Raw genomic sequence first — 26,490 nt, forward strand, 5'->3', positions numbered from 1 at the left:
GTAGTTGAGCAGGCACTTTGGCCTGAAGGAGATTCTAGTGTCAGGCTCTTAGCCATGAGCCTATGTTGACACCCGTGTATATGCAGAAAAACATCCCGGCAGTTGGGCTTGGTGGAAACAGTGAAAAAACCTGAAAGAACCTTAATTTGAGAGTTAGACAACAACCTGGTTTGCCATCCAAGGTGTCAGATTGTTAACTTGATGTAACACTGGGCAAGTTACTTCACCTATCTAAGGTTTTTATCCGGATTCATCCAGACGATGCTTGTTGATCTAGCTATTTATTTTATTTGAAAAATCAACTAAACTGTGTTAGAAAGACACTCATTTTTATCTTTAAATTTCATTTAGTGTACTTATTATCAATTTATTTACTTTAAGTTCTGGGATACATGCACAGAACGTACAGGTTTGTTACATAGGTATACATGTGCCATGGTGGTTTGCTGCACCTATCAACCCGTCAGCTAGGCTTTAAGCCCCGCGTACATTAGCTGTTTGTCCTGATGCTCTTCCTGCCCTCAGCCCCCACCCTGCGACAGGCCTTAGCATGTGTTGTTTCCCTCCCTATGTCCATGTGTTCTCATTGTTCAGGTCCCACTTACGAGTGAGGACATGTGTACACTTATTTATTACTTCTCCCATCTATATTAATATGTATTAATTTATTAATACTTCTGGGAGAAGAGTGATACTTCTTCCATCCTGTCCCCACAATAAAAATCCAGAGTAAGAATCTCTTTTCAAATAAATATATTGAGAAAAGGAAAAGTACATGATAAATTAAAATTGGAGATTGAGGAGTGTTAACATGTAGCTTTTAACTTTGCATTTTCTTATGATCTCATCTGATGGTTTCTTGTAGCTGCCTGTTGTGGCCTGATTTTCATTCTGTCCAGGAGTGCTCGCTAGACGGGTGACACTCCTGGCCTCTTGGTGGCCCACCCCTTGCAGGCAGGCTTCGTCTTGATACTGACCACGTCCCTCCTGGTTTTTGTTGCCTGCCTCCATGACCTGAGAAGTCGACCTGACGTGGTCTAAAAACCTTTGTTGGCCGGGAGCGGTGGCTCATGCCTGTAAGAAGTTGCAGTGAGCCAAGATAGTGCCATTGTATTCCAGCCTGGGCAAGAAGAGTGAAACTCCATCACACACACACACACACACACACACACACACACACACACACACACACACTCTGGCCGACATGGTGAAACCTCGTCTCTACTAAAAAGCAAAAATTAGCTGGGCATGGTGGTGGGAGCCTGTAATCCCAGCGACTCAGGAGGCTGAGGCAGAAGAGTCTCTTGAACCTGGGAGGCAGGGGCTGCAGAGAGTGGAGATCATGCCACTGCATTCCAGCCTGGGCAACAGAGCGAGATTCCATCACAAAACAAAACAATAAGCTTTGTTGTTTTAAGCAGTGGTCTAAACCCTAGCTGTGTACCTCAGAAACTTAAAACTGAATTTCCAACATCTGTATTTTCCTAAACTGCCCAGGTAATTTTTAAAAGCTATGAAGGGGTGAGAACTTCAGTGTAAGGGAAACTTGAAAGCCATATTCAATAATTATTATAATGTAATCATCACCTTCATGTCTATTTCAATGAGAGGGTAAAAGTTCTCTTAAGTATGGCAGTGTACACTATAGAAATGTATGGCACATTCATGCACCTCACCTCTGTTCGCCTGCCTAGGTCCCCCCCCGCCCCCCCCACAATCCCTCTCATTTTCTTGTGTAGCCTGTAAGGGCTCAAATTTAGGTTTGCTGTGTGTTCAGACAAAATGCGGAAGCTGGAGGAGTCCAGGTGAAGAGGTGACCACAGGAGCTTAGGTGCAGACTGAAAATACAGTTTAGTTTTTTTCTATTCCTTTGTGTGTTGTTTAGGAGTTTAGTATGTAGGATTATTCCTAGGTATGATCTGCCTGCCGAACCATACTATTTTTAGGCACTACACCACACAATAGGTTTATAAAAAGGCTATTGAATTGAGGCTGCTGTAGTCTGTCTGACAAGGGCTGAGTTACAAGGAGGCTCCCCACCTCACAGTTCAGGCATGTAGGATTTTTATTGTTTTTTCTTTAGAAAGCATCTGAATAGCTTAAAAATACAGTGGTTTGGCAGTCTGACAGGTGATGCCAGATGTCTACACAGCTCTCCTTCCATGCCCGGGTTCTCTAGACACAGCCTCGCAGGTGTTTGTTAGGTTGCTAATTTTTATTTTTTCTCCTTTTTAAAATGTGCTAAAATGTGCAGTTAGTGGTGCGAAGGGGAAAAAAGTGCACATGTGAAGCATTTTCTTGTTTGTGGGTCTCTGTCCTCTGTCTGATGATTCGTTTTATTTGCTGAGGGGATCCCCTTGTCCAGATCTGGTTATCAAGTGAACTAAACAGAGTCAGTAGTAAACCTTTATTATTTTACATTTGTTTTTAAAATGGCAATAAGATCTTGTCTTCTCATTCACTCTTGGAAATATGCATCAGTACGTTAGGGTGAAAAAGTGTTAGGTTATTAACAGTTGCAATGGGAAAAAAAACCTCTCGTTATAAAATAATGTGATGCCTTTAATGTGTCCACATAATAGATTGGGTATTATTTATGATTCTTTTCTTCTTTTATTCTATCTCCTTCCATTAAAATGCTATAATAATAGGCAGTGTATTAGAATTACTATGTAGCTTTGACTTTTTAAAGCACGTATCTTTATGCAGATCATCCCCAAACTAATTTTCATCCAGGCAATTAGCCAAGTAAAGATTTTTCTTTAGCTTAGGGAGGGGATAGACTCTAAGTTATCTTTGACGACTTCATAATTAATACTGAATATACTTAACTCCTTTCTGCTGCTGTTACAGACGCATGCATCTCCTTGGCATTCAAAATGTGCAGTTGACATATCTGCCACTCTGTAAGGACAGGCCTGGGCAGTCTTGCCAAGGGCAGCATTTTGGTTTTCCTAACTACATTTGGGTCATTTTCCCCATTTCTCCTCATCGGTACTTCTCCAGTGTCCTCTACCCTCCAAAACTCCTTGGGGATTTGTTGGTGATCTCAACAACTTATCCATATTTGATGCCATATGTACTCGCTCAGGGCCTCTCAGAGCAGCTGGCGCAGTGAGACCCTTCAGGTGGTTGGCTTTATGGCCTCCTCTTTACCTCTGGCCCTGGAAAAGGTTTAGTAATCTCTAAGCCTGCATATCAAGAGTCACCTGAGGCCTTTGCTGAAGTACCCATGCCCAGGCACATTCCACATGCTGCCCTGTGTATCCCTCTCTCCTGCTTCTGCATTTTGACTCAGTAGGTATAAGCTGGGGCTGGAAAGTGGAATTTTCTTTCATCAAGACCCTTCCCATCAAAGCCTGCAATGATAAGTAACTTATCCAGAGTCACTCTGGACAAGCTGCCAGTCAAAGGTAACAGAGCACGTACTCTACTTTTGTTTTCTATCTGTAGAATAGGAAAGGACCAACAGGCTCATTGGACTGTTCATCCTGGACACAGGCAAAGGGCTGTTTTGCTCATTAGTGTTTCATTTCCTGTTACTAGGGGTGGGCATTGTGTGTGTCTCCCTGTGATAGAGAAGGACATCAGATGAACATGTGATCTGTGTATCCAGCTCCAGCCCAAAAGGTAATGAAAATGGGATCCAGTTTGTGGTTTTGTATATGGAAATAATTACGTTAATCGCAGGTACACATCAGGAGCCAGTCGGAATCTGGCATGAGAATGTCCAAAATGTAGTCTTCTGGTCACATAGTGACAGATACATATTTGCAAACCCATTTAAAATAATCAAAAGCTGACTTCCTGAAAATTTACCTGAAACTTTGTTCTCTTTTACCAGGATACATAATGATAAGGAGTTGGGAAGAGAGTTGAGAAAGATGCTGTAGCCATTTGTATCATTAATCAAAAAGGTTTAGGAATTCCTATTATTTGACTGACTTTGTCTTTTATTATCTTTATCGGTTGACATGGAGATTGCAGTATACCTCCCCAGGAACTGGTAGACGGTGGGAATGTCTAAACCAAACGACTTTTTATGTACGTGAGCAAATGTGTAAGAGTCATAATATATCTGTCTGGAACATGGTAGATTCTTAATAAATATTTGAATGAAAGCGTAATGCTTTAAGAAAAGGCTCCTTTTATGTCTACTAAAGTTCTAGCTCAGGATACTGTAGTGTTTTTATTTACTTTTTTTTCCTCTTCATGAAAATCTAGACTCTTAAAATCTAGTATCTTTAGTGGATAATTTGCATTTATTTATTATCCAAGTTTTACATCTTGGTGTTTTTCCGGCATTGGTACCTCTCATGATTCTGTTCCACTGCGAGAAATTATATGCACTTACAAGCTTCGATTTCTGGTTCATGTTCATGTTAGAACTTTTCAGTACATGGCCCAGGGCTTTGGGGCTGCTGTGTCCTGGTCTGGCCATTGAGGCTTATGAAGGCTGAGGCCTCTGGGCCTGCCTCCCACATGTAGAGGAGGCAGGTGAGAGCTGGAGGGCCTCCCTGCTGGGCAAGGTGACCAGTACGCAGCATTTTTCTTCCCATGAGGATTAAACAATCACTGAGAAACCTTCCTATGTCTAAGGAATTATGCCTTCTTAAAAGAATCTTTAATAAGTACTCAACTTGATGAGCAGATGATCCAAAAAGATGACTCTGAATTAGATTTTTTATTCCCGAGGGCCTTATTAAATACCAGTGTAGCATATGAGCAACAGGGCATAGCAGCTTCTTTCAAGTGATATTATTGGTTAAATCAATTGTTAATACCATACTACTGATTTCTTACTAATGTTTTGGTGTAGTGCTGGTAGCTGGGGATGTGGTTTGGGGTGGGAGGTGGTTAAGCCATTTTATCCTAAATAGCTGATGGACAGGAAAATGGGATTGCCGGCTGCCATGCTACTACCAACTCACAGGGAAAACTGTTTTTCAAAACACAAAGTACGTTTCTTTACTGTCAATGAAGGACTGGCCAAGGGCTATTTCTGTTCTTAGTTAATTCCTTTGTGGGCCCTGAAAGTCCATCAGTTTCTGTGTGTGAGAGAGATAGCAGATTAGGCAGGAATCAAAAATCAAGAATGAATTGAGGGGAACCGACAGGAAGGAAATTTGTTTCCAAACTGATTTGCTGATGGGTAGGTATTACTACTCTTTGTGAATCACGGAACTTTTATTTCCCTGATGAACAGATAGTCAATTTATATCTGCATTGAATTAGCTTATAGTAGAAACATTGTAGCTTACTCTAACAATAGATCAATTTATTTATTTAAAGTAATATACACTAATCTTCATTTACTTATATTTCGAAGCAAGGCTTCTTTGTTTTATAGGAGTAACCTGTTAAAAGTAATATATATTACATATATACTATTTGTATGGAAAGAAGGAAATAAAATCTCCTCAATTGTTGACACCCAATGATGAAAACAAAATTTTGGAGAATTGTCTTCTTTTTTGTGTAAATATATGGTATGTCTGTGTATGTATGTTTGTGTTATATTCTGTTGATATACTGCATATACATTTTGGTGTGCCTTTTTTAAAGCATATTTCATTATTTCATGGTCTTTGTAAATAGTATTTTTATGCTAGAACATATAATGTATTTATTTTACAGGAGTTGGCACATTTCTTTTCAAGAACACAGACTTGGGCAAAGGGAGGTTTACACTTACTGCCTGTGCAGTTCCCAGGCTTAGTGCTCGTGACGGCGGAACCTAAAGCACTCTACGTGCTGGGTCTAGCTGGAGCTGATTGAGTTTATGTTGTTATTTGTTCATATTGGAAGCATCCCTTCTGTGTTAAGATGTAGAAGAAAAAGTTTATTAAATGGGACGCTGGTGCCCTATTATTGAGCTCTGCATAGTGAAAATATTTACTCAGTCTGGCTGACTTCTAGGATAATCCCTGCTACCCCATGGGCTGGCAGGAAGGAAGCTGAGCTCTGGCTTCCTGCTGGGCCTAGAGTGCTGATGTCTGGGGTTGCTGGGGTAAATTCAGACATTCTTCTACTTTACATAATTGAGATCACCCACCCACCAGTGGGATGAGGACTCTAGAGTGTGAAATTAACACATCAAGTGAATTTTATATCATGGTAGCCTTGGGCTGGTTTTTGCAAATTAAATTTTTTGCCTCAGCCCCGCAAAAGCAGTATTAATTTAGTACTGGTGAAACCGAACTTTTTCCATGACACTTCTACCCGGGGACGTGAGAGGACTGTTTTAAAGTAGGATAGTGAGTCTTACTGAATAAATTGTTATATGTTTGGTAAAAACTACTGTTGACTGAAAGTGATTACCCTCATAAAACTTGATCCACATGGTGTAGAAATTTAAAGAAAATATGCATAAAAACGAAGATTTAGGATCACGCATCAGCCAGGAGAAATGCCAGTTAGTTCTTCCTGAAGACTTTTATGGGAGATAACTCATTAGTTGGCAAAATTAAAACAAAAAATTTGGGGGGGGGAGGGGCACTGAGAATGGATCTCTCTCTCAGACTTAGTTGCTTTAACCAAACTCACTAGCTGAGTATGTGACAAGAATGCCTACTTAGTAATGTACAAAGATAAATACACTCATCATGGGAACCGGAATGCCAACCTTTTCTCAGTGCCATATTCCCTCCCTGAAGGTAGACAGAGGTCTGCAGGTTGCTCGGCACATTTGCCATCAGAAGCGGGGCAGGGGATGGGGCACGTTTACCATCAGAACCAGGGAGAGAAGTGAGTTGAACAGTTACTGGCTCCAGACAAGGACTGCCCAGGAGAGGACTTCCCATCTAGTGGCTGAGGGTCCTTCTCCTCTGGGTGCCAAAATTTCCTCTAGGATCCTCTTTTCATGTCCCCAGTTCCTGACCAAAACTCTGTTTAATTATGTTTTGCCATTAATTAGGGTACAGTCAAATCTTACAGACCTCGAGGCTTCTTGCTCTTTGAAGTTTAACTCTCAGCGGGTAATCTTTTCTCCTCATTCCAAGCTGTCTGGGGAGGTTTCACTGTGTGAGATAAAAGCCTATGGCAACTGGCTTTCCAGGTAGGGTTCTGTTTGAACAATGCAGCTACGACTTGTCACTTTTTCCAGTAAGGCTTTTGTTTTGGCTTACTCTCCATACAGACACTGCTTTGATAACATGGAAAAATGATCCTTATAAAAATAATGTCTAAGTGTTGTAAACGTGTGATTTATTGGACTGGAGATGTTACAGTCAGTTCATGCTGGTCCAGGGTGTTCGGCTTGCTGACACTTCTCAGCACATGCTGGCAATGTTTCATTTAGCTGACGATCTTTTGTGTCTTCACTGTGCCAGGTATCTTGTTAGGCAGGGCGAGACAATACCACATTGACTAGGTTTCTCTGATTTCTACATCCTCAGTCTAGTGGGGTAGATAAACATGTAAATAAATAATGATAATGTTGGGTTATGTCTCTCAGAACACAGAATAGGACAAGAGCTGTGGCTTGCCAGAGACGGTGAGAACACATGGAAGTCACAGTAGCTGGAGGGGGAATATTCTTTGGAATATTGGAATTTTCGAAGTGCCTGGAGTTTGGGTTAACAAGAGTGGGAGAGGCAACTCACTGGCTGGGAATGGAAAGACTGGTCGAAGTCATTGTTTGGTGGGGCCTGATGTGTTGTGCCGTTAAGATAGTAAATGATTTGCATAGAAAGAAACACACAAGGAGATTTTTTTGTAACCTTTGACCAAAGTTAAACACCTACCCCTGCTGTATGTGGCTTCCGCTATTGAAAAGTGCCTAAACTCTCAAGAGTCCCTCATCGCTTATCTTAATAGAGAGACCGATAACCACATTATGGGGTGTCTTAGGTAGAAGCGAATACAATAAATGGAGCCCAGCCCCTGGCAGGCATTCACTGTATGTTGTATCTTCCTATTTGTCCTATACGCCTGCTGAATCTGTGATAGCAATGAGACCAACTCCACAAACATTTTCACCATAACTTACAGTGGATTGCACTGGCGCTGTGCGGTGTCAGCGTCTCGCCTCCTAGTTCAGTATTATTAAGCTGCCCTCATGCGTTTTTGTTAATCCTCTTTTGCTCACAGGACACAGGTTAAAATTTACCTTTGTTGGCTGTGGGATTTCTTCCACATGGCTTCTCTCTCTCTGTTGTCCCAGAGCTGGCCTGTGTCTCCTGGTCCAGTGGATTGCCTCCATCCTGAAAATCTCAAAGATTGCAAAATCCTTGAGATTTTGATACCTGAATCTAAAAAATAGAGGGAAATTAAATGAGCTTTCAAAGAAGTGTGCCTTAACTTTCCCTGGGTAAATTGTCTTATCTTTTTGCAGACTTGAGTCTGACCCCAGTGTTCCCTGACTTGGAGCTCTTCCATTTTTTTTTTAAACTGTTTGTATAAGAGAGGATAAGATCCCTAGTTTTACAAAGCAAAGTTCAAAGATTCTCAAGTGTGATTGATAACAGCTCCAAAAGACACATAATTTCTTTTGGTTTTATCTTGTTTCTGTCTCTGTTAGTTTTTCCCAGATGACACACTTATCTATCTGGTTTCTCCATATCTGAAGGGGGTTTATGTGCCATTGATAGCTGCCTTTTGAGTTGCATGGATTTGGTTTCAATCCTTGTCTATGCAACATCAGAGTACATTTGTGGAATTTATCATCTGGTGTGTTAAACTGCACTATGGCCATACCTTGTCGCTAAAGGGAGAGAAGTTGTTTTGGGTTCACTCTTTCTTTTAAAAATGTAGTTGAGATAATTATTGGTTATCTTTAACTTAAGCAATAGCAGCGGCAACAACAGAAAACCTGCCATGCCAACAGATGAAATAGATGTTGGGTAAATTCGAGGGGCAGGGGCTGCCAGCAAAACCCTTGATGAGAGAAGCTGAGTTGAGTTCAGTTCATTGCTCTGTAAGTTTTGTAACAGGCAGAAAGGTAAGCTTTTATCACGGTGTACACATTAAATTTCTTTAAACAGCTTAGTGAATCCTGAGTTCTTGCTGCAGATATTTCAGAATGTGTGCACTCATGTTATCTTTAGCAGTAATGTCATCTTTGAGGAATCCTGTGTTAGCTCTTCGTGGCTCTCACCAAGTTTAGGTGATCCTTGAACTGTTGACAGTCTTCTGGGTTAACTATGGCTTGTCGTCTCTGCAGAATGCTATTCAAGGACATTGTTGCAATGTGGAGGTTGCTAGGGAAGCAACTTTTTAGTTAATACCCTTGTGAGCTAATACCTTTGTGATGGATAGATTTTTTCTGTAATAGAGAATTTGCAGAATAGTTTTGTTTAGAAATGTTGTATTGTGCTTTCTAGGACTTAGAATGTAGGGTTCTCTATCTCCTGCTGTTCTGTTCTTTCATGGTTTCATTTATTTAGAATTTCCAAAGACTGCATAGGCTCCATGGATCTTTTTTGAATCTGCTGATTTTTCTGTGAAGCTGATGTCATGGTCTGGACCTTTACTCTTCCATATGCTAATTATTAGATTACATTTGGCTGTTGAGGCTTTGTTAGAGGGGCTGAAGAAGGTGGATTGTTTCTCAGCTGTCTGCTTTGTCTTAGACTTGGTAATGCTTCAGTGAGAGCCTCTGTGTGGTGGAGCAGCTGGAGGTTCTTCTCCCTGTTAATTAGGCATTTGGTTATTCTGTCTTGAGGAATTCTGGTGAGAAGTACACCTTGGGGAACCTGACTCCTCACTCCAGCTGGAGGTGGTAAAGATCAGGGTGGGGTTATGCTGCCCTGGGTTGGCTGTAGGGGGGCAAAGCATGGCATTGTAAATAGAATTACATTCAGACTTAGCTCCACAAATACCTGCTCTCCCACTCTGGCTTCAGATTACCGGTAGAGGTGGATTGTTGAGTCTGAAACCTTTTTTCTGTTTAATTTTGGGCATGGGAGTGGTGCAGCTGAAAGATAAATAATGTTTGGGTGGTTTCATTTGTTCGAAAGAAGAGTCACTTGTTTTCTCAGAACTACTGAGATTAGTGATGTGATTTAGAACCTAGAAGTTTTTCAGATGTTTGTATTGTAACTGATTTTAAAGTAAAAGCCTCTGCCAAAATTGAATAATTAATGTCCATAACTTTGTAAACTCAATTTCTTGTTTAACTTGTTTGCTTTTGTTCCATGGACAGTTATTGTAAGGAAGCAAGCCAAATACTTTACAGAGAGAAAGGGACATTTAATTTTGCTAATTACAGACACAAATGTATGATGTGCAGATTCTTTCACTTAGCAATTCATTGTTGGAAGTTATTTCCTTATTGTTATTTTGATAAAAAATAATTGTACCCCTTTTAGCCTGTTAGATAAAATTAAACCAAGAAACTCCGTGGAATGCCTGGGAACAACACCCAACTTGCCAGCACAACAGCTGCAAGGCCAGGGCGCACACCAAACACGGCTGATGCAGATCCCATTTCTAGAAAGAAAACATCAGCACGTGTGTGATAGTGTCAAGATATGTGTGCGTTACATAAATATTGCTCTCTAGTTAAAATAAGTGGTTGTTTCATCTTCATGACACCAGTGTTCTTGCAAAAACAAACTGAAGGGAAATCTGCATGGTACCCTGAGAAAGAATAAAGGGAACTATTTTTAGGGTAGCATTGTGGAAAGACTTTTCCTGTTGAAGGCTTTGGAATTTGAGAGGCTGGATAAAGTAAGTTTGTTAAAAATAGGACTTTAAATGTAAATATTTTATTTCATAATCCCTTCTTTTAGCGCAGCCACTTAACCATATCCTTTCCTGTATGAGCATTTCTCCTTTGTATTGTGTCCTGTTATTGAAGTTTCAGACTGTCCAGCCACTGATGTGCTATGTTTCTCTTATAGATTGTTCTCCATTTGTCCTTCTCTTCTGGTTTGGTCTGACGACTGCATTTAAATAATTCTAGTGCTTGTTAACATTTATCTCTGAGAGAGGCAGACAGGAGATGAAGATAGAAATTTAAAACCAAATGTATCCATTTTGATTCTTAATAGTTACTCTGGTGGAAAAAATAACTTTTTAGAGATTGAAACCAATGTTGTGGAAAGATGTGTATGTTAATCTTGCCTCCTGCAGTAGTTTGTAAATGTCCTGGAGTCAGGATTCATGCCTTAGGTATTTCTCATTGCCTACCATGGGACCTTGCTGCTTGGTCAATTCTTCATGCTTAAATGAAAGAATGAACATGGGTTATCAGAATTTTCATTTTGTTGATGGGTTTTATGTTCTTTGTGAGAAAATTTGTATTGATCACTTACAGATGGCTCACCTCTGTAATGAATATAAATATGTTTTTGTACTCTTGGAGTTTGTCTGATAATGGAGATAAATATTCACGAACTACAGAAAAGGCCGATTTTTAAAATGAGTTTTATAGTAGAAGAGGATTTAGATATATATTTTATAAGGAGAAGAAAACATTAAATGGATGCTCAGGGGTAAGAGTATAAATATAGGAGACAGTTGAACAGCTAAATCCTCTATCTAAGTCCTATGCTGGCTCCTTGCCTCCTGGCAGCCTGGCCACTTTCCATGTGTAGCTGAGACCAGAGACAACGTGTCACATAGTGATACGGGCAAGAGACAGGAAACGGAAATACTGGGTAGAAGAGGGCAGTTCCCCAACAAAGGCCCCACCCCCAAGCCTGGAAACCCACGGCCCTAAGTGGGAACAGGCATTCCTGTTTGCATGCTCAGATGTTGCCTTTCGGCCCACTACGTGCCCCATCCTGTACCCATATAAACCCCAAACCCCAGGCTCCATGAGCCGACGGGCAGATGAACAGAAGAGCAGAAGGGCAACAGAACAGTGTAGCAGAGGAGAGACGAGGAGGGGCATCTGAACCTCGAGAGAAGTTTGGCTAGGGACTGTTGGGGAGGAGATCAGCCACTGGATGGCCAAACTCCAGAGGAAGATTATCCTCCTACTCTACCCCCCTCCAGCTCCTCATCCATCCTGCTGAGAGCCACCTCCACCACTCATTAAAATCCCCGAATTCACCATCCTTCAAGTCTCTGCGTGACCTGATTCTTCCTGGACTCCAGAGAAGAACCCGAGTACCAAGAGAGCACTGAGCTGGTTAACACTTAGGCCGTCTGCAGCTGGCAGAACTAAAAGAGCACTGTAGCCTGCCCACTGGGGCTTTGGGAGTCGCAGGCACGCACCTCAGATGCTTCTGTGTGGCGGGAGCCCAAAAGAGGTCACCCTGGTTCCTGCACCTGCCCGTATGCGTGCTCCCCCATCCATAAGGGGTGCCACCCCCCTGTCGCACATCTAGCGAAGGGGGTCAGGGAACTCTTCTGTTTCAATTGTAGTGTCCATTTTATGGTGTCAAAATACAGGAATCTGCTTTTTATTTCATTAATGTTCTCTTTTATACCATATTTGCTAGATATAATCCTTTTACTTAAGCATTCTTTGATTCAACAGATACTTATTGGCTGTGTGTGGTAGTTCTTGCCCATAATCCCATCATTTTGGAAGGCCAAGGCGGAAGGATCACTTGAGCCCGGGAGTTCAAGACCAACCTGGGCAACAGAGCAAGACCCCAACTCTACAGAAAATACAAAATTAACCCGATGTGGTGGCGCACGCCTGTAGTCCTAGCTGCTTGGGGGGCTGAGGCAGAAGGATCTCTTGAGCCCCAACTATGATTGTACCACTGTGCTCCAGTCTGAGCAACAGAGAGAGACCCTTTCTTTGAAAGAGAAACAAACAGAAACAAATATTTACTAATTACTGAGTCTGTGTCAGGCAACTTACCAGCTCTGTGTCAGTGAGAGCCGCCAATCTCCTGATTTCAACCTTTTACCTAAGAATTAAGAAAAACCTATAATGCCTGGTAAATGCAGTATATAAGCATATTGTTGTCAGTATTAATAAAAGCTGACATTTAATCACTGCTTGCTCTTTGTGAGGCACTGGACACTAAATACTTGATATAAATCTAACCCTCTCTGGCTTAAAAACGTACTGTTCTCAGCCGGGCATGGTGGCTCACGCCTGTAATCCCAGCACTTTGGGAGGCCGAGGTGGGTAGATCACCTGAGGTCAGGTATTTGAGACCAGCCTGGCCAACATCGTGAAACCCTGTCTCTACTAAAAATACAAAAATTAGCCGGGCGTGGTGGTGTGCGCCTGTAATCCCAGCTACTCAAGAGACTGAAGCAGGAGAATGGCTTGAACCCAGGAGGCAGAGGTTGCAGTGAGCCGAGATGGCACCATTGCACTCCAGCCTGGGGGACAAGAACGAGACTTCCTCTCGTGGGGAAAATAAATAAATAAATAAATAAATAAATAAATAAATAAATAAATAAATAAATAAATAACCTTATTGTTCTCATGGAAAAGTTAAAATTCCTTGGCCTGGCTTTTAAGGCTCAACTCATCAGCTAAACTATCACTCCGGCTTTAGCTTTTTAGAAGGCTTTTACAGTTCACAGGAATCTGAATCATTTGCTTCAGCACAGCCCTTCAGCCCTGCTGCTCTGTGGGGCTGTGCGCAGCCTGGAGCGCTCTGCCTCTTCCCTCTGCTGAGGCTGGAGGGTCTTTCCAGGCCTTCTTCTCACTTCCCCCACTGGGGCCTCTCTCCTTCCTGGAAATTCCCACCGCTCTTCTTGGGAGTACTACTGCTTTGTCAGTTTGACATATTGTCCTTCATTTTAAAAAAATTTTCGAATTCTCCTGGCTCATCCTCAGTTAGTTCATTGTTAAACTAGTTTGTTAATTAGGCCTCCCCAGTGAGCATGGAGCAGTAAACCTACTAGTAGCCAATGTTCCTTAGATACTGGGTGTTGAAGTTGTGAGGGCTCCTCTCTCAGGTAGTATTTCAGGTCTACTCCTTTTCTCTTACAGATGGAGAAAAAGCTGGTTCTGGGTCATATAATAAAAACAAGTGATTTTAGGGGAACATGACAGAAGGGACTAAACCGGTGTTTTGTGGTTTTCGTTTTTTGGTTTTGGAGTGCCTATTAGGTCCCAAACACATGCATTCTATTATCTCATCTAATCTTCCTATCAACCCTACTGTTTGCTTCATTAACTCTTTACAGATGAGAAAACAGACATAGAAACGCACGGTAGTTTGTCTGGGGCCACCTAGTAGCTAATAGGTGGTGGGAGGAGGATTCCCATTCAGGCTTGACTTTTTTCCAGTCTTCGCTGTTTTCACTCCTGGTTGGTCTTTACCTGTCTCCTCACTCCCAGTCCACTGTTTCTGTTTCATTGTCCTCAATTACATTCTCTGCTTTAAACCAGAACCTAGTGAGTTGACTTAGCAATACCTCTTCCATGTTGCTCTTCCCCCTTTTTTCCATTTAAAATATTCTTGAATATTTTAATAGTCTTCACTATTTTAACAGTTTGGAAAGAGGACTTTAGTGTTTCTGTTTTAGCCCACGCACCTCTCAAGTTTTCTGAATGCATCACCTCCCCCAGGGGAGAGGAGTTGCCAGCCTTGGTTCTGTTGTCTGCATTATGAAGACAGTAGTGTTGGATACCTTTAAATGAGATTAACGTTGCTGCTGCTGCTGCTGCTGCTGCTAATTTTGATCATAGTAGCAAAAACAGCCACAATTATTAATGTTCCAAAAGGCAGAATCAGCTGTTTTTCCAAATGTTCTTCTGATTTGTGTAATGGTATTTAACTGCTTTTCTGGTTGAAAATATTGCTGCAGTCAGGATTATTTGTTATATAAATGAAGGTGGCTGCACAGACTCTTTGGTTGGCAATCCTGTTTGCTTATGTTTAAGCTATCCTTGTATTGAAATTTCTATATTGGTTTGAAAATAGATAGTAATTAAGTCTGACTTGTGGGTGGCTGGATAAGAACGTTCATATTTAAAATACTGAGAAATGCAAATATTTGACTAGATATAATGCTGCCATACATCCTGCACTAGATCATGGTTACTTAAACCTTCTGTTGAGCTCTTAGACAGATGGTCTTTTGAGTAATGAACACCCTTCTTTGAATACACCCTCCTTTGTGCCATTTGGTAAACTAATGAAGTAGCGTTATTAATAACTATTTCGTGCAGCAACCACAACAAAATTCTGAAATGGATGTGGGTAGTTACAGTTTAGAAAAATTCTGAGTTTTGTCTTACAGATAGTTAAGTGTGTAATCCCTCTTCAGGCATTTGATCAGCTATTCTCTATTTCTACACAGAAATGAAAAAGAAATTCACTGTCACAGTTATCACCATCGCACTGTATTTATTATGAGTCTCTGTCTGTGGGTGACCAGGCTTCAGAATGATTTTAGAGCACCATTCTTTTTGCCTGCTGGTTATTATAATCTAAGGCAGCAGTGGTACAGTCAATTAGCAACATAAGCAAAATAAAATGATCAAGAAAATAATATTGACCAGTGATTTTATGTCAAAACTTGAAATGTAAGTTGGATCAGCAGATTTTTCACTTTCAGAAAGAGCTTAGTTTTTCCTCCCTTATTTGTGCCTCAGATTCCTCTCCTCAATCCCCCCTTCTGCCAATTTTAGGTGAATAGTGGTACCCTGCCTCACTTATTTATAATCATTAGGGAAAAAGTGTCCCACTTACGGAAATTTCCCACATAATATGAGCTCCCGTCAACATCAGATAACATGCTGATTTCAATCACTTTGCGTGTTAACAATTCTTAAGAGTTTTCTTACACTACCTGGCTTCTTCTCTACCAACTGCTTATACTCTAAAGTGGTGAGCTTTAATTTTATATACCTTTTCTACAACCTTGAGGATTTGGCTTTCAGATCTCCTCTTTTGGGATTAATTAGAGAAAACTACTGGGAAGAGTGGCAGGCAGGTTGAAAAGGATGACGGTGTAAGACTAGGAACATCTGCAGTCCTAAGAGGAAGAAAGGTGGGTGGTCAAAGAGGAAGGTCCTGTGTCAGCTGAAAGGAGTGCGCTGGGAGGTCGTCCAGGCAGGCTGGAAGTGAGGGCAGTGGAATGGGAACTTTGCTGGCTGCTCCTGCCACCTCTGGTTGGGGGAGACCTCACTTGAGTTGTGTGGAGGACAGGGTGCTGGCGGTGTAGGCCCAGCATGAAGGCTCCGTGTCCCTTTTGGTGTGCAAATCATGACCAGTAAGAGCAAACTCCTCCTGTTTCCCAGGTTATTTCTTGCAGAATTCCCTTTTTCAGTATTATTCAAGCCTCTGGCTGTACACCAGCCCCTTGGGCTCTCCGGAAGCTTCTGCTCCTCCCTGCACAGCTGGCCTTGGCCCTTCCACTTCTGTACCTCATCTGCCACTTGCTTTCCTCCCTTGTCCTTGCATGGATCTTGCTCGCTCTCCCTTCATGTCTTTGCATAGGCTGCGTCCCCTGCCTGGATCCATGCCATCCCTCTGTGATGTATTCTGTCCTGTCCTCATGGTTGATCTGGGTTCCCTCTGTTCAGGGGAGCTCGGTTCCTGTTGGAGTGTGAAGTTTACACTACCCCCCAGGCTGTGGGAGGCCTTGCCGTGTCCCTCTTTTCACTACTCTGCAGTGCTGGGTGTGTTATCTGCCTTCAGGTAGGGGTGTTAGTATATATTTATTAAAAGAGTAAAAGAATGAAGTATATTTATTGAATTTATTAGTACATATTTATTGAAAGAGTAAATGAATGAAGTACATTGAACTTACCATTGTTTGGGTTTGTAAAACAAATATTTTGTCTTCTATGAGTCTTAGTATTGTGGGAAGGTGGATACTAAACAATAAAGATAGTTCGGGTTCCACACTAATTATGAACTGAGACAAGTATGTACGGAGGTTGGAAGCAAATGGAGGTGGGAGGTTGGAAGCAAATGGAGGTGGCAAATACGGTTGTTTGTAGTCTGAGAATATCCCCTGGGGAGTCAGGGTGGCTCTTCAGCTGTGTTTGCTTATCATACCAAGCCTGCCTCTTGGGAGCTGCAGAAGGAAGCCATACAATTCTCAAATCTGTGCTTTATAGAATCCATTAGAACCCTTGGAGATTTGGGCTCTACCTCCAGCACATTCATGATTACTATAGTAATCATACTAGTGTTTATTTTTCTTTTACTCAAGTAATTGTAGAAGAGCCTTTCTGTAAAAAGTGGATTATGTAATTATTTCTCTAGAAAATTGGCTTTCTACTTGTTCTTGGGATTAGTGTTTGAGAAGACTGGGAATCGCGTTTTGGGACAGCCCGTTGTGTGTCTGGCCACAGTGTGTGCTGTTGTGTACCAGGAGGCCACCTTTGAACAGCACAGACCTTGAAGCTGCCGCCGAGAACAGTTTCTTGTGCCTTTGTCACTGCATTCCCAGTCAGCCACACTCAGCAGGTTAGGGATCTTTACTCCATGTTTATTATTCTGAAGAAGACTGCTTAAAGCTTGAGGGATTTGGAAGTGAGGTATGTACTGGGTGAGATAACATGGGCTAATCACTTATCAATAGGAATTGTTCCGTTAAATGCTGTAGAGGCCTCCGAAAGTCTTTGAATAACTTAGGATTTGGATGATACCAATGCTGATGTTCTTCCCTAGATTGGTAATTTTCAAACTTTTTACTTTTTATCACTCTTACCTGCCCTACTCTGCCCCATCCAGCCCTCACCCCAGCCACAGTGATCATTAGGGCACATTTTAAATACTGTGAAAACGATGGCTCTGGAAACATGCTTGAATAGAATGAGACCTGTGATTCTGCCCCTAGGGCTTTCCTGATTGTTACACTGGGACCACCTTACCCCGAAAGGCTTATTTCATCTTGGGAGGGTTGCGTTCCCATATCCCAGGGCCCCTCAGACATGATTTGGGGAAGACCTGTGTATACCAGTCTCCTCCCTGTTACTTATCCCAGCTGCTGTGTGTTCTGCATAAAAAATACTGGATTTGTTTTATCAGGGGTAGGGGGCAAGAGTTAGTTTTATTTATTTATTTATTTAAAATTCAATTTATTTGGAGAGATATATTCACACTGTCTAAAGCATAGCCAATGAAAAGTTTTTTCCCACCCTCTGCCCGCCATCCACTTCCTTACGGTATTATTAGTATTAGCAGTTTATTTGTATTATTGGTTTCTTGTGTATCCTTTCAGAGATTTCTTTTGCATAGTCAAGCAGGTACTAATTTACATTCTACAATTTGCCAGTGCTCTATCACGCTTTAATTTGGCCAGCTGTTCCTTCTACCTGGAGTGCCTTTGCCTCTTCTCTCCACCTGGCACACCTCCTCCTCATCCTTGAGGATCTGATTGTTCGTTTCTTCTGAGAAGCCTTCCCGACCAGCCCCACCCTGACAGGTGGCTGTTTTCTTCTTGATGAATTCATAGTGCTGTGCAGTTACCTCTTTCACTGTATCGCTATCAACATGTCTTAATGCCTTTACTAGACTTGTTTTTAGGAACTGAGCTGTTGTATTCCAGAATGCCGACTGTCCTACACAGTTACTGAAACAGCCTAGACATTTAGTCAATGAACAGAATGGACTGTGTTCACTAGTGCACTACTTTGTGTTTTTTTGGTGGAACTGTGTTCAGTTTGCCATGCAGAGTAGGTTAGAGCGTGTCTGTGATTACCCCAGGCATCTCTTCAGAGTCGAGTGCCATGTTGTCTGGTACCCTGTGTGCCATCATTTAGTGCCATTGATTGCCCCGCTGGACAGTCTTCCTGTTAAATCTTACTAGACAGAATGGGAGGTTCATAAAGTGTATTGACTCTTACTAAAGAGGAGTGGACCCTAAAACCCTTTCGTAAAAGTAGATGAAAAATGGTAAGTCAATAAAGGTGAAGTCTTGGCATCATAGTGGCCTTTCAGGGTTTTCTTTCCTCTGTCTTATGGAGGCCAGTAGAAAAATCCTTTTTCTAGAGAAGAGAAGAAGGTGAAGGGACGTCTTTACATGCAAAAGTAAGGTTATGTTGTGTAACTGGCTGACTGCCTAGGAAATGTGGAGTGCATTTTCTTGTCTTCAGTCTATTACAATTTATCTATCCAAATCACTCTAGCTTTCTTTAGCCTCAAGATTTAGACAGGACTCTAGGTATACTAGAAGATTAAAATGATGCTTTTCTGTGATCTGCACATTCCTAACATATTGTAATGACAACATGGCTGCCGATTGTGCCTACATCAGTGACACCAGAAAGAGAAGGGAAGAAAGAAACTGCTTGGTCTGTAAATAACTTACATTCTGTTTAGCAATTCTGCATAAAGATCTGCATCTATATGGTTAACTCTTAAAGGAAGCTGAAACTTATTTAAAGAAGTAATATAGATCTTTATTTATTGACAGGGAAAGTTATTAATACATTAATTGAAAAAAGATTATACAATATTATTGCTTATATGCTCTTATGTAATCCTGTTACTGCTAAATTACAAACATTAAGAGAATTATAGGTGAATTAGAAAACTAGAAGGCTGTATATATCAAACTGTTAATAATGGTTGAGAAAAGTGTTTTCTTTCTCAAGATTGTTTGAATTTTTAAAAAACAATTATGTTTTATCAGAGTAAAAGCTATGAATTTTCAGCTTATTAGTAAGAAAACAGTCCAAGAACAAGAGGTTAGTAGAAGAAATAGACAAAAATCATAGCTTCTGTAAGGGTGGTAGTATTACGTGTGATTACATACTTATTCTTCAGTCTTATAGTTTTGTAATGTAAGTAGATTACTTTCGTAATTAGAACCAAACAAAGCCCAACTGTGGTTCTTCTAGAGCACTTAGGCGCCCACACAGAGCCTAACAGATATGTGAGTGAAGAGCTTTAATTCAAAGTTTTAAGCCAGATGTGAAAAACAAGTAATGTGTCTAATAGAAAGTTAGAAATCATATATGTCTGGACGGAGGGAGAGGGAAACAAAGAACAAAGGTGACTAAGATGGCATACTTCCGGGTTCATCACCACCAACTTTTCCCGCACGCGCGAAAATGTAGCCGGTGCCCAGGAAGGTGCAGATCAACCGGGCATGCGCCAGGTGACGTCAATCTGAAGAGACTGAGATTTACCTGGCCGCACCTACAGAACGCCCCCCGACATGCCCGTGTCCCGCCTATTGCCCTCCCACTCCCAGAAAAGCCGCTCCGGGCAGGCGCGCGGCGCTAACTTCCTCGGCCCCTCCTCATACGCGGGACCTAGGAACTTCGCCGGAGAACGCCGGAGCGACTTCCTCGGCCTCCACTGCCAGAGACCGGTGAACTTCGCCCTTTTTTCCTTCACATTGGCTAGCTAATAAAGTTTCTTTTTACCTTGCCTACTTGCCTTTTCTCTGGCGCCTGCTCTGGTGGTTGCATAAAACAAATCAGTTGGTGCCAAAACCCGGGAGGAGACCTCTCCTCAGGGCCCCCCAAGGTCGGAGGAGCCTCCTCCTTCCACGCCGCCGACGGACCAGGACCTAGACATCGCTTTCTGCACCTCCAAGTCTCCTAGGGGTGAGTACCTCTTGCCTTCCTCTCGTACTCCTTGGCCAGAAGTCCTGTGCAGGCCCAAGGTTTTTTCCGATCACCAGGTGACCCACAGGGGAGTTCCCAAAGGCAGAGACGTCTGCCCGCCCAACAGGAACTCATTCAGTTCCGTGGGGACCCTCCAGGACGGAGACGATCCGCCTGGAGGTAATCTCCATTCCGGCTCCAGGAGCCTTCCCACGGTCTCTAGTGGGCTCCAAAGATGCTTTGTAGCCAGGTATACGTTGGTTTCCATTCCGCCTAATAGGCGAGAGGAAGGCAATGGCGAAACCCCCCAATCCAAAACCTAGAGACCCCCTTTAGGGTAATCTTCTAACTAATCTCAAAAACTTTACAATTAGAACAGAATTCTTAGCGAAAAGCAACTGGTGTTCTCTCCACTGTGGCGTGGCCACAATATAAATTAGACAAACAGTCTAATGGCCGCTCGAAGGGCACTCTAACCGTAACATTTTAATCGACCTCGGTTAATTTCTGCCAGCACTTAAGCAAGCAGTTAATAAATTCATATACACGAAGTTTTAAGACTTGCGCGTTCTCGACAGACTTGTAGCCCAATGTTCTTTGGCCCAAGTCAAGTTGGCTAAGGCCGCGGACCTAGCGAAAGTCAGAAAAGGAAGAGTCATCTTTCCTGTCCTTGACTTGCCCGTGTCAGCTTCCCCCAACCTTCCACTCGTGCCTATACTGCCACCTCTCTCCCGCTTCTGCGCTCCACCTCCCCCTCCCACCTCTGCGCTATAGTTCCATCGCCCTCCTCCTCAGTCCCGCCTACCATTGTTGAGGCTGCCCCTCCTTCCATCCCTGGCACTTCCCCTACCCACCTTTGCCACACTCCCTCTCAAATTCTGCTTATCCCGTGCTGTCTCTTAATCTCATTCCACTTCCTCTGTCAGTCTATCCTGTTCCTACCTTCCTCGGCTCCTTCCTATTCTGTCATCATTCTATTACTGTCATCATTCTATTACCTGCTTTTTATATCTCCTCTAATAATTGTTTTAGACCTTTAGGCACCTAAGGCACTAGGCAAACTGGTCGCATGATCGTCCTGCTATCTTAACTAAAACTAAAAAATACTCCCAGACCTAGGCAACCGGTGTCCTCACATTAAAGGGCAGTGGACATTATGTCTCCTAGAGCAACTACTCCACTACGTCACCGACTGTTTGCCTATCTAATACCAGGTTAAAACCATTACTGTTATCTGATTCTTCTTCTCTTTAGATATTCTGCTGTCTCAAGGTCTAATACGGCTCACAAAACTCTCCGCTGTTGACTAAGTCAACGTCCTTCTCTCCCCCTTAAAACAACACCAAAATGGAGTCCCTACTTTATACTTTACATTAACTTATCTTCTATACACTCCCAACCGCGCGGAGTAAAAGGAGACTCTACGGAGATCCTATTTAAGATTCATATCCGACTGCACCCATCTTAATAAAAAGGACACCTTGTCAAGACAAAAATCCCTCCCTAATAATATACAAGTCATACAAAATTTAACCTTAGCATACAATCACAGGAAAGCCCTACACAGACCAACTTACATCCCCTCCATAGAAGACCCCCTTCTCAATAGTTAAAGCTTGTCCGTCAAGGGTTAAACCTAAACACAGGCAGCTCACGTAAAAGATACTCCCCCAGTGGTTTACCTATATGGGTTATTACCGGTAGTGCAACAGATGCTCCCATTTCTCATCCCTATACTAATTCTCTGTCTTATCCTATGTTTGGCCCTCCTTTTAATCAAATTTCTCCGAGCCAAAGTTCAAGAGATCACCTGTGTCGCCTTCAACCAGATGCTCCTACATCCCTATGTCCAGGTGCCAACCATAGACCCTGATGACAACGCCCCCTGACAGCAGGAAGCAGCCGGACAGACGACGACGCCCCCAGTCATCATAATCAATAAAAGGTTGGACTGTCTGGACGGAGGGAGAGGGAAACAGAACAAAGGTGACTAAGATGGTGTACTTCCGGGTTCTTCATCACCAACTTTTACCGCACGGCAAAAATGTAGCCGGCGCCCAGGAAGGTGCAGATCAACCGGGCATGCGCCAGGTGACGTCAATCTGAAGAGATTTACCTGGCCGCACCTACGGAACGCCCCCCAACACGCCCCTGTCCTGCCTATTGCCCTCCCACTCCCAGAAAAGCCACTCCCGGCAGGCGCGCAGTGCGAACTTCCTCGGCCCCTCCTCATACGCGGGACCCAGGAACCTCACCCGAGAACGCCGGAGCGACTTCCTCGGCCTCCACTGCCAGAGACCGGTGAACTTCGCCCTTTCTTCCTTCACATTGGCTAGCTAATAAAGTTTCTTTTTACCTTGCCTACTTGCCTCTTCTCTGGCGCCTACTCTGGTGGTCGCATAAAACAAATCAATATAGTCAGTAAGTGTAGCTTGTTTGTGGCCAGGTTTAAGTCCATGTGAAGGCTGTGCTTTTTCAGTGCTGTGCTGCAGGGAACCTTGTACAAGAGTTTACACTTATGCATTGCTGAGTAGTCTGGTAAAAATTGAGGCAGTAAAGTTGCTATCAGATTTTTTGTAATTTTAAAAAACATTCTTACAAATCAAAATATTTTATTTTAGTATGAGGTTGGCTCCTCTGCTGCTTCTGTAACCATCCACCACTTTGCCTGGTTTTTTCCTCAGGAAGAAAAGGCATGAAAATGAGCAGACAGTTGTGTCACTGGGCCTGTCCCGTTTACAGGTGTTTAATTCCTGTTAACGCCTTTAAAAAGAATTCATATGCTGGATTCAGAGTGTAGGAGACTTTATGCCCCTATACAGTGACCCCCTGCCTTAGAGAACAGGGGATCTGCTTTCGGAGCTTTTTTGATTGTGATAATAACAATGATAAAGCTTTAGGCATCTGGTGCTTATCTGTCTTTTTGTGCAAGAAGATTTGGCTGTGTTGTGCCTTAGGTATCTTTTATTTGCTAGTAAAATAGGTGGCTGCAGGGCAGGGATGTTCCAAGCAACCTTTGTATTGTTTTCTTCCTTTCCCCCAGCACATTTCTTAATCACTTTGACCAAGCCTCTGTCTAATATGTTAGAGCAGATGCTCTTTTTGAGAGATAAAGATCATTATTGGCGTTCAAACACTTTTATATTAGAAAGTCATTACAGCCGTTAAATAATGTAAAACATTGCCTATTTCCCAAGACATCTCAGAATGTGGAAGTAGTTCAGTGCTTACTCCATGCATTTCAATGCTTATTCCATGAATAAGAGGAAAATAAAAAAAGGAAGGTTTTTGTTGGGGGGTACATAAATACATGCACATGTTTTTGTGTATACCTATGCCCATATTTAAAACATTTGTTGTGAAAATATTAACCGTAATTTTAGAAATTCCAGTCTTTCTAAAGTACAGTTGACTTGAACGATGTGAGAGTTAGGGGCACCAACCCCCTCCCTCCAAAATTTACTAATGGCTTACTGTTGTTTGGAAGCATCCTTAATAATATAAAGTCAATTAACATTTTATATTTTATGTGTTTTGTTTTTGAGACAGGGTGGAGCTCTGTCACCCAGTCTGGAGTGCAGTGGCGCAATCATAGCTCACTGTAGCCTGAAACTCCTGGGGTCAGTGATCCTCTCACCTCAGCCTCCCAAGTAGCTAGGACTGCTGGTATGCGTCACCACTCCTGGCCAATTTAAAAAGTGTTTTGTAAAGGCAGGGCCCCCTGTGTTGCCTAGGCTGGGCTTCAACTCCTGGCCTCAGGCTATCCTCCCTCCTCAGCCTGAGATTGTAGGCAGCTTGAGCCACTGCACCTGGCCCATTGTATGCATTATATACTGTAGTCTTGCATTACAGTAAGCTAGAGAAAAGAAAATGTAAAAATGTATTTACTGTTCATTCAGTGGAAGTAGATCATATAAGGTCTTAACATCGAGTAGGCAGAAGAGGAAGAGAAAGGGGTAGCAGAGGTGGAAAAGGTGGAGGAGGTGGAAGGGGCCAGGAGAGGCAGGCACACTCAGTGTAACTTATTGAAAAAAATATGTTAAAAGTGGACCCATGCAGTGCAAACCCATGTTCAAGGGCCAGCTCTGTTGATTCACTTGAATCATGACAAAAAGTGTTTTGGTAAATCATGCAAATTAATGTTTGTATATGATACATTTCGATTACTAGTTAGATAGACCTAGATGAAAATATAGTAAGGATAGTAGCAAGGCTTTGCTCTGTGCGTCTCTTCATTTGATTTACTTAGCAGCATAGTCACAGGCTGTCCTGTGGAAGACAGTGACTGGTTGTGTTAGATACACTGTGCAATGAGGGACCCTTCTAGTACAGATTAAGCCTCCTGAAGGCACACACATTTATCAAATTACTTAAAATAGCTTCTTGAGGATTCTTGGAAAACTTAGCTGTTTTTCTGAATCTGAGGCAATTAGTAGGTGGCAAAGCCTGATTTTTGTCATGTGCAAATACCAGTGTGTACAAACAAGGCATGTTCCATTCATAGTCTTTGGCTATTTGCAGACACATAGAGAGGAGTATATATGAGCGAAAGGAATGTGCAGTTCCTCACAGGGCTCAGCTGGGCCCTGGAGACAAAGTGGGAAGACCCAGACTACCAGAATTACATGAGATCGTGTAACCACAAATACCTTGCCAGTGCCTTAGAGCATAGCCGACCTGAGGTAAGCACGTTTTCTTTTTCCTTCACTCTGTGGGGTTTGGCCTCGGTTCCTTTAACTTAGTCCCTGACTTCTTGGATAGTGGGAAGTACAGTTGTTTGCAGTCAGGTTTGGAGGGCCCTGATTACTAGGGTGGGAAATTTGCTTTTATTTTGTGGCAGAGGGAAAATGAAAATTTTTGCATGTTTTGAAAGACTAGACATGAACAGATACATGTTTATGAAAGTTATTCTGGTATCCTGTCTTAAGACTAGAGTAGATATTCTGGTACCCTATCTTAAGACTAGAGTAGATGCATTTTGGAACTTTATGATCAATACCCACTGTATATGAGAGTGCACTTTGCATACAGTAAGTGCATCTTATTTAAGCTACTAGAAGTGAGTAATTTCTGATAGATGAAATGCCCACATCTTTAAGCATCTTTAAGCATGGCATAGATGCAGGCGATTGTGCCCTATCACCTCAGTATCTCTATGTTGAATATCCTGGAAATAATTGTATTGAGGATTAACTAAATTAATAACTATTTAAAATAATCATTTTTCAGGCTGAAGAGAAATTAGTATATATCGCAGAGCGACTTTCCCTGGGTTACATAAGTAGATGGTAGCAGTCCAGTCCTATTTGTATGTATCATACTGATAACTTTAAATCCTTACATCATTCACTACAAATGCTAAATATTCAGAGACACTTTTATATATCAGATGTAATCTTGTACAAAACAGGAATAAAATACTGTGTGTCTTCTGTTAAGAGTTTGATAGGTATTTTTAAAACTCTACAGATTGAGAGAGAGAGAGAGAGAGAGAGAGGTTTAAGGCTCAGCCCAAGATTGAACATTCTTTCCCTGCCCCAGTTCCCCCTCACAAATTACTTTCTTTTTTTTTTTAAATCTATGGGATCAAGCCAGTCCTTGCCACCCAGATTGTAGAAATGTGCTCTGCTCTTGTCAAGAATGTTCCTGGAGAGGGCTTATTTGAGAGGGTGTACTGAAAACTGGGTTTCTGAAGGTCTTAATGTGTTCTTCTTTCATTCATTCTTTCTTTTTGTTAAATATCAGTAAAAAGCATCAAATGAGCGGATAAAGTTGATGGGGAAGTCTAAGTTTAAAACACTTTTACTGTACAAGAACCAAAATACCGACTTACTGTCTTAACTCAGAGATGCAGATATTGTCCAGAAAAGAATTTAGGACTTGTTCAGCATCAGTGAACCTGGAGTTTTGGGGGAAAAATAAATTACCTATCTGGTTTGTTAAAGCCTTATTTGCACTTGGGCCTTAGAGTTCAGGAAACCCATAGAACCTACTGTTAAAGGTTTTAGGTCTTCCTTATTTTCAAATGGTATTTTGTTAAATAATACCTAGTAGACTTCTAGAGCTATTTTCTTGTTGAAAATAGTAAATTATTAATAACTGGCAAG

The 26,490-nt window shown here is 42.1% G+C and overlaps 1 protein-coding gene across 4 annotated transcripts in view; it reads left to right on the forward strand.

Annotated features, from left to right (window-relative positions):
• The window catches only part of SIPA1L2 (signal induced proliferation associated 1 like 2), a 233,717-nt gene that overhangs the window by 66,658 nt on the left and 140,569 nt on the right, over positions 1-26,490 (forward strand). Inside the window, exon 2 of one of the 4 annotated variants that reach the window (XM_017874996.1) lies at positions 24,905-25,065. The exons of the other annotated variants lie outside the window; for them this stretch is intronic. The gene's annotated coding sequence lies outside the window, so the exon portion shown is untranslated. The remainder of the gene's footprint in view (positions 1-24,904; positions 25,066-26,490) is intronic. 4 annotated transcript variants of the gene reach the window in all.

The sequence above is a fragment of the Rhinopithecus bieti genome, unplaced genomic scaffold (genome assembly GCF_001698545.2).
Source record: "Rhinopithecus bieti isolate Rb0 unplaced genomic scaffold, ASM169854v2 scaffold_9670, whole genome shotgun sequence".
Lineage (NCBI taxonomy): Eukaryota > Metazoa > Chordata > Mammalia > Primates > Cercopithecidae > Rhinopithecus > Rhinopithecus bieti.